The sequence below is a fragment of the Vombatus ursinus genome, unplaced genomic scaffold (genome assembly GCF_900497805.2).
Source record: "Vombatus ursinus unplaced genomic scaffold, bare-nosed wombat genome assembly UNPS02014768.1, whole genome shotgun sequence".
Taxonomy (NCBI): domain Eukaryota; kingdom Metazoa; phylum Chordata; class Mammalia; order Diprotodontia; family Vombatidae; genus Vombatus; species Vombatus ursinus.
This window is the reverse complement of record NW_020954546.1, coordinates 36,995,705-37,006,884: the sequence shown is the minus strand read 5'-3', so window position 1 is coordinate 37,006,884 and position 11,180 is coordinate 36,995,705. Positions and strand designations below refer to the sequence as shown.

At 40.7% G+C, this 11,180-nt stretch overlaps 1 non-coding gene across 1 annotated transcript; it reads left to right on the top strand.

The window, feature by feature from the left end:
- Positions 1–10,587: 10,587 nt before the first annotated feature.
- TRNAE-CUC lies at positions 10,588–10,659 on the top strand. Its single transcript has one exon. It is a non-coding gene; the product is annotated as a tRNA-Glu (tRNA).
- The last annotated feature ends 521 nt before the right edge of the window (positions 10,660–11,180 follow it).

Below are 11,180 nucleotides of genomic sequence, written 5' to 3'. Positions count from 1 at the left end.
CAGCTGCCCAAAGAAATCTGAGCCTGGAGTTGGTGAGAAGCTGGGGCTGTTAAAATCTATTTTCCCTTGCCCTAGATCCACATTTAGCTCTTGTCTGTGCAGCTGCTGTCTGCTCTCCCTCCCCACTTTCCCTCCTACTCCTCTCCCTATTATCCCCCCCCAATAAAATAAAATAAAGAGACCAGACGAATTGCTAGGTGAAGGTACTAGAATGTATGAGTGTGGTAGGACAGGGGAATCTCCCTTCTTCCGTCTGCCACCAAATCACACAGATTAAAATCATTATAGTGGCACACAAGGAAAAAGTAATTTTGTCCTTTTAAGAGGAAAATACTGTGTCGTAAATTTAGAGCTCGAAGAGACCTTACAAGTCATCTAGTTTTCTTGCCTCAGTTTACAGGGGAAGAAAAAAAGCCAAAGATCTTGTTTACAAGGTCACATAGGTAGTAAAATGGCAAAGTTTTGATTTGAGCCTTCCTTCATAAAACATTACTTAGTTAAAAATTAAGAGTTGGGAATATAAAATTGCAAAATCTTTTTTTTCTTTTGGTGATTGATAGTTAAAAGAGAAATAGAAGAAAAAAAGGGAAATTAGGTAATAAACAAAGTCTTTGAAAAAAAGACAATTTCATGGAGTAGCAGTTCCATCTTATGGTCTTTTAGTATATTGCAGCTCAATACTTTTAATGTCATGTTGTTTTCGTGGCCATAGGCCAGTATATTTTTGTATTTCCCCTATTGACCAGACATAAGGTTAGGGGCTAAATCTTCCCAATAGACCAGAGATTTACAACCCTTAACATAGATGATTGGGCTCGGCATAGTGGTAAATGCCTATAATCCCTGCTATTGGGCATACTGAGGCTTGTGGATCCCTCAAGGTGTGATTTCTGAGCAGGAGGCTAAACAGATTGGATAGATGCACCGAGTCTAGCACCAATATGGTGAATCTGTAACAGTAAGGAGATCTTTTTAAACCTTCCTGATTGATTCATTATCACACTCACCACAGTGACGATTATAAACGTTTTCATCTCTCCTCAAATCCCCCTCTGCCACTTCAGTTGAAGACCTTGTCTCATTCTTCACCCAAAAAATGGAGTCCATTTGTCAAGAGCTCCCTCCTATCTCCTCCTCAGCTTACAGGACTGAGATGTCTTCCTTAACTACCTCCACCTTCATTTCATCCTTCTCTTACAAAGAAGTGGCCCTTCTCCTTGTCAAAGCTAACCCATCTACCTGTACCATTGACTGACTTTTCATGCCATCTTCTCCAGCAAATTGTCCCCTTTCTCATTTTCACACTCTAATTTTCAGGGTTTTTTTTCCTCTCTACTGGCTGTTTCCCTGATGCCTACAATATACCCATGGGTGCCCCCATCCTTAAAAAGCCCTTAGATGCTCCAACCATACCCTCCAGATATCATCCTATATCTTTCTTTTTCACTAAAATCCTTAAGAAAGTCATCTAATAGGTGTTTCTACTTTTATAGATGAGAGACTATCCAGGAGAAAAGGGTTTTCAACATCATCAAATGCTGCAGAGAATTTGAAAAGGATGAAGACCGAGGAAAGGCCATTGGGTTTGGCAATCATGAGATCATTGTTAATGTTGAAAAGTTTCAAGTGAGTGATAAAGTCAGAAGCCAGAATGCAAGGCATTAAGAAGTTAAATGAGAGGAGAGGATGTGGGAGCAATGGGTATGAAAAGGTATTTAGGAGTTTGGCTGGGAAAGAAAGAGGTATAGGATGATAGCTTAAGGAGATTGGTCGGGTTAAATGAGGATTTGTCAAGGATCAAGAAGACATATTTTTAGACAGGTGAGAAGGAGGAAGTAGCTAGGGAAAGATTGGAAAATTAGAGAAAGGGATTGATTGTAGGGACAATCTATGAGAGCAGATGGGAAGGGATGGCATCAAGAGCACAAGTAGTAGGGTTGGCTTTGGCAAAGAGACTAGAGTAAAGGAGAAGGGAATGGGAGGTGTTGTCGAGGGGCTTTGAGAGCTCAAATAGAGGAGAAGACATCAAATTGCCTCCATTTTCTCAATAAAATATGAGGTGAAGTCCTTTCCATACTATGCCACCTGCAGCTCCAGCCTCCCCTCTGCCTCCTCCTGGAACCCGAATTTCCACACCTGTGATCCAGGGTTTGGTTTGGTTTGGTTAGCTTTTGTTTTATCTAATCTTGATCTCAGGCCTAGCATGCCACTTTTGGGCCATCTCCATGCTATGCTTTGCTACACGTACCCCTAAGCCACTTTCCATTTTTAGCTATAGACCATAAGCTCTTTGAAGGCATGACAATCTTACTTGCTTGTATGTATTGTTGTTTGTCCTTCATTTCTGAAGAGGACCTATGACACCATGGGGTGATGTCTTGACTTGTGTGTGAATTGGATTTAAGTGAGGCAGAGTTGCACAGTCACCAGCCTGACTCTTCCAGAGTCATCGAAGTCCAGTAGCAAGACAAAAGCAAAGACATCCACGATGGCCAGAATAAAGGCTGGGATGCACCTTGGTGTCTTTGATGTCAAGCTTTAAGTGTTCCATGACACAATATGGGGCATTCAAGGAGGACCAGCACCTATGGTGTGAAGGCTTGCCAAGCCCTTTTCATCCACCTTTGGTATCCACCTGCCACCAGCTCTCAACTGTGACTCCAAGAAGCTTGTAGCATGCCCATTGGCCATATACTGCTAAAACCACATCAGCAGACAGGCTAAACCAAGTTGAGCATAACCAACAGGCCTCAAATCTGTCTGTGAGTTTGTCTACTCAAGCATGTGAAGACTTCCCCCAGTGCAATGGAATAGGTTTGTGTTTGTATAATCAATACTTAGCACAGAGCCTGGCACATGGCCAGCACTTAATAAATACTTTTTTATTCTTTCATTTTGCTGAGATAATAGGAAAAGGGTGTGTTGTAGGGGACTTGAGGAGAGAAGAGATGGTGTGCAACAGCTTCTTTGGAGAATACAGTAGAGAATCAGTTAAGATTAAGTTAAAGGATTGTCTTGAAGGACTGGGGGCTCAGTTGAATTTATACCACATATATGGTCACTATGCTAGCTCAGGTCCTTAGCACCTTTTCCCTGGACTCTCTTCATTAGTCCCTCTTCCTCTAGTGTCTCTATTCTCTAATCTATTCGTCAGAGTGGCCAAATAGGTGTTCCTAAAGCACAGGTCTGACCGTGTCACTCAAGAGGTAAAGAAGTTCTAGTGGCTTTCATTTACCTCCAGGATATCATCCAAAGTCCTTTGTTGTATGTTTAAAGTCCATCATACTGCGGCTTCAGCTTGTCTTTGCCCTCCCTCCTCACTGCCACCTTGTCCAATCCCTGGCTTCCTTCAAGGTTTTGCTAAATGCCATCTCTATTGCAATAACAGTCTGGATCATTAAATTGCTTCTGCCTTCTCCTACCCCCAAGATAGTACTTTTATTTTCTTTTGGTGTACACATATCTGTGTATCTTAAAAGACTGTTTACAACAGATGTCTCCACTTTCTCTTTTCTCACTTTCTTCTTAACCTCTTACAATCTGGCTTCTGACCTTATTCCACTGAACCTGCTCTCTAGTGATCTCTTAGTTGCCAAATCCAATGACCTTTTCTCTGACCTCCTTCTCCTCGACCTCTCTGCAACCTTTGACATTGTTGATCATTCTCTCCTCCTTGATGCTCTTTCATTTCTCAGTTTTCCAGATGCTACTCTCTCTTGGCTCTCCCCTTACCTATCTGGCTGTTCTTTCTCAGTCTCCTCTGCTACATTCTCATCTGGACCATGCCCTCTAACTTTAGGTGTCCCTAAGGGTTCTGTCCTGGGCCCTCATCAGCTCACCAATCACCATCTATGTAATGGCAGTTCTCAACTCTTCTGTGACCTTCAATTTTACATCTCCAGGTGCCTTTCAGATATCTCAAACTGGATATCCACTCGACATCTTAAACTCGATTTGTCCAAAATGGAACTCATTATCTTTCTCCCTAAACCCTTTTCCTTCCTACCTTCCCTATTACTGTCAAGGGCAACATCGTTCTCTCAGTCCCTCAGGCTAACAACTTAGGAGTCATCTTGGACTTCTCCCTGTCTCTGACCTTCCATTTCCAACCTGTAGCTGAGGCCTGTCAGTTTGACCTTTGCACTGTCTCTTGGATATGGACCCTTCTCTCCTCCAACACTGCCCCCACTGTGGTGCACATCCTCATCACCTCCCGCCTTGGTTATGACAATAGCCTGGTGGTTGGCCTCCCCCAAGTCTCTCCTTACTCCAATCCATCCTTCACTAAAGTAATTTTCCTAAAGCTCAGGTCCAACCATGTCACCTTTCTTCTCAATAAACTGCAGTTACTCTTGACTGCCTCCAGGATCAAATACTAAATGTTCTGTTAGGCATCAAAAGCCCTTTATATACCCTAGCTCCTTCCTACCCAGACACCTACTATTCCATCCTGAGACTTTGGCTGTTTCAGGAACAAGATATTTTATCTCTTAGCTCAGAGCTTGCCTGGAACACTCACTCTCCCTGTTCTACTCTGCCTACTGACCTCCCTAGCTTCCTTTTAAACCTAATCAAAATCCTTTCTTTTACTGGAAGCTTTTCCCAAACCTTCTTAATTCTAGTGACTTTCCTCTATTAATTACTTCCTATTTATCCTGAACATAGCTTCCATGTCATCTCTCCCATGAGATTATAAGCTCTTTGAGGGCAAGGACTGTCTTTTGACTCTTTTTCTGTATCCCCAGTGCTTAACATGTGCTTTGCATATAGTAGGCCCTTAATAAATACTGATTGATTGATAGTGTGTACAATGTGTATGTATATACATATACACAAATATTTATGTGTGTATGTGTATGTGTATGTGTGTTTATAATCCCTGTCCCACAGTTCCCTTCTCCTGGAGAGGAATGCCCTACCCTTAGTGAGCGGAGATTGTAGTTGGAGAAAGGTGAGAGAGCTCCAGCCTTATCTAGTCCCTTTTGGAACTCCTGGAGCCCCAGTCTTCTTCAGGACTTTTCAAGCAAAGAGTCACTTTGGGTGCTTCTGCCTTCCAGCTTTGAGAGAGAAGATGGAAGAGATCAACCCCATTTCAGGTTACTGGAGGAAAGAGTGCTGGGAAGACATGAGAGGAGTAGTTGGGCTCCATCATGTCCCTATTCCCAACTAGCTATAGTAGAAACTTCGGGGAGTTTCCCCTTGGGTGGGTGAGATCTAGGACACTCTCTTGGTTGAGCTGAGTTATCTCACATCTAATGGGAGTGTTCTTTCACTCTGTATTATTTGGTATATATTCTCCTATATGCCTTCTCTGATTCCTGTTTTGCCACTGATTTGGATAAATGAGCATCTTTGCTATTCTCTCTGTGTGGAGATTGGAGACGTAGTTCCATGTATGAGGAAGAGAGAGATGACCAGTTTAGCTAGACCATACAGAATGGGGGAGAGGGAGTAATGCTCAACGAATCTGGAAATATAGATTGGGCCCAGATTGTGAAGGATTTTAAAAGCTAAATAGAGATGTTTATCTTTGATCCTACAGGCAACAGGGAACCACTGGAATTTATTGAGTAGGGAAGTGACGTGGTCAGATATGTGCATAAAGAGAATTGACTTTAGCAGCAATGTGGAGGACGCACTGAAGTGGGAAGAGGTGAGCTAGGGAGACAAATTATGAAGCTGTTGCAATAATTTACGTGAGGGGTGATAAATGCTTGAACTAAGGTAGTAGCTCTGTGAGTGCAGAGAGAGGGACAAATGCAAGAGATAAAGATATAGAAATGGCAAGATTTGGTTTTGAGGGTGAGAGAGAATTGAGGAGTTGAAGATAACACTATAAACATGGGAGACTGGAAAGAATGATGGTATTTTCCATAGAAGTGGGGAACTTTGGAAGAGGGGTGGGCTTGTAGAGAAAGATAATTAATTTAAAAATGTTAAGTTTAATATATTTAATATTTTATTTTCTCCAGTTACATGTAAAAACAATTTTTAACATCCATTTAAATTTTTTTTTGTTTCAAGTTCTCTCCCTCCCTCCCTCACCTTCCCCTCATTGAGAGGGAAAGCAATTTGATATAGGTTATACATGTACAGTCATGTAAAACATATTTCCATATTAGTCAGAATATGTTAAGTTTAAAATGTATTTCTCATACCTATTCTGATACCAATAAACAATTGGTGATAGTAGATTGAAGCTCAGAAGACAGACCTGAGCTGAATATGTAGATCTGTAAGTCACTGGCAAAGAGATGAAAATAAAACCTATGGGCACTGATGATGTCACCAAGACAAGGAGTATAGAGAGAATAGGGACCTATGATAGAGTCTTGGGCAACACCCACAATTAGGAGGCATGGTATGGATGCTGAACTGAAAAAGGAGATGGAAATAATAATCCAACAGGTAAGAAGAGAACCAGGTGAGGGTAGTATCATTGAAAATCCATAAAGGAAAGAGTTTCCAAAAAGGATGAAGTGGTCAGCATTGACAAATGCAGCAGAAAGGTCAGGGATGAGAACTGAAAAAAAAAAAAGATCATCAGATTTGGCAATTAAGAGATCATTTGTAGCTTTGGAGAAAGCATACCACAGGAGAAACAATGCATTTCAATAAGCCAAAGATGATAAATTACTTATAGAAAATTTCCTATTTGACAAAAATTGCTGGAAAAGCTGCAAAGAAGTTTGGTAGAAATTAAATTAGGCTACTAACTTATACCACAATAAACTCAAAGTGGATAATTAACCTAAATAATGAAAGTCATAAGAAATTTAAAAGTGAACCACATCAGATACCTTTCACAGGGTAAATTCTTCACTAAACAAGAGATAGAAGTGATCATAAAACACACCATGGATAATTTGGATTTCATGAAATTGAAAGACAACCGTAGGAAAAAAACTGTCTTAAATCACTAATAATTAGATGAATGCAAACCAAAATAACTTTGAGGCTTTACCTCACAACCAACAAATTGTCAAAGATGACAAATGATGGGAAGTAGTCAGTATTTCGGGAGATGTGGGAAGACAAGCACCCTAATGCATTTTGGTGGAGCTATGAATTAATCCAACTATTATGGAAAGCAATTCACAATAATGTGAAGAAAATGACTAAAATGTCCATGCTCTTTGACTCAGAAATTCCACTAGTAGGCATATGTCACAAGGAGGTCTATGACAAAGAAAAAAAAAATTCTTATCTACACCAAAATATTTATAGCATCACTTTTTGGAATAAGCAAAGAATTGGAAACAATGTGGACAGATGTCCACTGAGGAAAAGCTAAACAAATTGTGGCACGTGAATATAATGGAATATTACTACATTGTTAAACATGATGAATACAGGGAAAACATAAACTGATTCACAATGGAGTGAACAGAACAAAGAGAAGTTAGGAAAACAATATACATAATGATTGCAACAAAATAAAAAGAAAAACAAAATGTGAAACTGTAACAAAAGATAAAAAGTGATACTGAAAAGCATTTGCAAGAATAAAATTAATGTAATTAATATATACAAAAGGATACTGTCAATTGAGAAAGATTCTTTATATCACATATATCTATTAATTATATCCAAACTATAGGCAACTAACAATTATGTAAGACCAGCAGCCAACCTCTTTATATAATTGGTCAAAAGGAATATGAGCAAATCATTTTCAAAAAAAAGAATAAAAAAGCTATTACCAATCATTTGGGAAAATGGGAAATGTAGGAGATATAAATACAAAAGATATCAATAAAATTTATTTTTACAACAAAGATGATCACTTGGAACGATTCCTCCAAGTTACCAAACTGCATATCCTTTGACCATTATTAGGCCTGTACCCCAAAGAGATCAAAGAAAGAGGAAAAGGACCCATATGTATGAACATATTTATAGCAGCTCTGCATGGTAGTCCCAAAATGGAAACAAAAGGGGTCTGCCTATTAAGCAAAAGTAAAGTAATTCTATTATATCATAAGAAATGATGAAATGAACAGTTTCAGAGGAAACTGGACAGATTTGTATGAATTGCAGAGTGACGTTAGTAGAACTATTAAGAACAATTTTTGTACAGTGACAACATTACAAAGGAAAACAACTTTGAAAGACTTTAGGACTGTGATCAATGCAATGTAAAATACAAGTACAAAGGACTAAATATGAAATGTGCTACTCACCTCCTGCCAGAGAGGTGATGGACTTAAAATTCAGAACAAGCATACATTTTTGAACACGGCCAATGTGAGGATTTGTTTTGATGGATTATGCATACTTGTTGTCAAGGTTTTATTTTGCTTTTTCATTGTCTAATTGAATGAACAGTGGGATGGAGACATAACACACTTGTATAAATAAATGTAAAAAGAAAAAAGTGATTTTCAGGAATTTTTCATGCATTTATTATATCTAAAAGCACCAACTACCTGAGTAATGGGGGAAAGGGCTCCCTCTGCTGTCCAAGTTTAGATAATCGTAATTGTACTGAAACCTCTTGGGCAAATGAAAGAGAAAGATGTCCACCTGCATCGTCACACATGAACCCTCCTTATTTTTAGGAGTTTAGGGTGACAGCGTCCTTTGATCTCAGTTTCTTTGGGCTCATAGGAAGGTCATGGGTTGATTCAAGATGAAACCACAGATCTCTCTGGTGAAAGAAATAGCCCAAAGAGAGTAAAAGTGACTACAGGGAGAAAGAATCTGTCACAGGGACGACCGAAGAGGGAGGTTGTGGGTAATAGTCGTAGTAGTTCTCATGAATGGACATTTCTTTACATCAAGGTTAAAACTGCTCCACCCCTACTTCTACTCTACTTGGCCCTTGGGCGAAGCCGAACAAATCTAATCTCTCCCACAAGAAAACCTTTTAAACACTTGAAGATCTCTCTTCTCTAGGTTAAACATCCCCCTCAGTTCCTTTAAATGATCCTTATGTAGAATCCTCGAGACCCAGAGGTATATTCTCTCTCTCTGAGGGGCTTCAGCCGCGGGGCTCACATGGATCAAGATCATATACTGAGGAGGGAGAACCAGATCCAAAAGGGGAGTCAGACTTTGTTTCCTCTTGAGTCATCTGTTTTTTTATGCCTCTATCCTGCCCCCAGGCAGAATCCAAGGTTCAGGCTCAGTCCTATCTGGACAAACACTAGTTTTTCCTGCCACGTATAAATGGCCACTAGGTGGGGAGAGAATTCTCTCCGGGGAAGTCTGAGGAAGAAACCCACTTTGTTGATTGAGGAGGAGAGAACAAGAGTGCAAGTTGTCTCTTAATTGTCTCTTCCGATTTGAAATTTTGTGATTAAGTTGAGAATTTACTTAATATCCTGTTTTACTCCTCATCTTCCACTATTCAATGAAAATATACATCTACAGCCAGGCCATAGAAATAAAGTATACAAGAAAGCAATTTGACTCCCCTTGTTTATTTTAACTCTTTGGTCACATTTCCTATCCCTGCCCCGCTGCTTTAAATTTCATTTTAGCCTTTCACCTGCATAAAAATGTTGGAGGGGACATTGATTTGGCGTGTTTCTGTCCCTGAACACAGGTGAACAAATATAAATCTTGAGTTCAATGTTTGTTTCTGGTCTCATTATTTAGCTTAAGAGTTCAAGACGCCGAGAGTTCCTGGGTGAAGGTGATAACAGAGGATATGTCCTGCTACTACAACTTCTCGGAGACGAAGGTGATCACTGACAGGAGGATGGGTCATACACAATTGGCAGAACAGGAGATAGGGGGTTTTGAGTGAGTTGGTCGGACAGTGTAGTTTTGAGGCAAAGATATTAAATGCCATGAAGTGTTTCATATTTTCACCTCATGGGAGACTATGAGGCATTATGCATCACGGTGTCATATTTTAAATGTTTTTCAATGTGCTCTTATGAGTCTTTCGGTTTTAATCATTTCTTTTGTGGTAGAAGAAATAAATAACTGAAATAAATACGTGACCTACTTTGTACATCGAGTACCCTTCTAGAAGGGATTCTGTCAGTCCCTTTTGGAAAGGTGCTGGAAATCAGTCAAACCTAAAGAGATTTTCCCTGGGAGTCTGGGAGGAAAGAGGAAGGTTCAAAGGGTTGTTCTGCACCCATGGCAGCATCACCGTTAGGGAATCAGGAGGGAATTCAGACCTCTAGCTCTAAGGAACCGACCAGGGAGGGACCAGTTGAGCTACGGAAATGCAAAACAAATGGCTAGCCCTGTTGCTTCAATGCTTAAGTTCACCAAGAAGTTTGTCTTGTAATCTCTAGCTAACAGTTTCCCCCATCCCTGTCTCGTCCACCCAGCCGTGACCCCTACCCACGGCTCCCTTTCTGGAGTTCCAAGGACTGCTGCAGCCTGAGTTCCACGGTAGGTTCCAGCGTCAGGACTCACTGGAAGGGCAGAGAATTTCCTCAGGTTTTCTTTCGAAGCCACGCAGCTCCAGGCAGGCGAGAATTTGACGGGAGAGCTCTGAGCTTTGGAGCAAAAACTTCTCTTTGGTGTTACTCTGAGCTGAAAAAATATAGATCTAATACATATAAAAAGAAATCCTGCTGTATTCATGCTACCAGAATGATATAAGAGAAGAAGCTATCGTCTTCCCTGGTGGTCTAGTGGTTAGGATTCGGCGCTCTCACCGCCGCGGCCCGGGTTCGATTCCCGGTCAGGGAAACCGCTTTTTAAGTAACTTTTTCTATCTCAAAGGCCTTCCTGCACTGAATGAGGGAGACTAGGTAGAGGCATTACGAGTATTTCTTCAACTTGCTGAACACAGCACACCAGCAACAAAGTTTCCTAGATGGTACTTTCGATGAACGCTGCCGGAAGGAATCACGGAAAATTAAGTAGTCTCAATTTCTGGCAAGACATTACGGCCTTAGTGGAGCCTGACACCTCACTCTTGAAATTTGGGGGGAACCCAAGCCATAACCCGCTAGGTAGTGATACTGGAGAAGACAGGCAGATCACATACAGGAAAATCTCTTTTTTTTTCATTCTTTCCGGAGCTACAGAAGCAATCGGGGCCGGAGGAGAAATTTTGGACAGCCTGCGGCAACATCTGCCAGACTCCCGAGGAAAGAAGTGTCTCTGAGAGAAGCCTGAGAAAGGGGATGCTGAAGTAAGCTGAAGAAGCTATTTCATACGTAATTATATCCCACCTAGAAAAGGGGGCAGCGTAACCCATAGCCAGT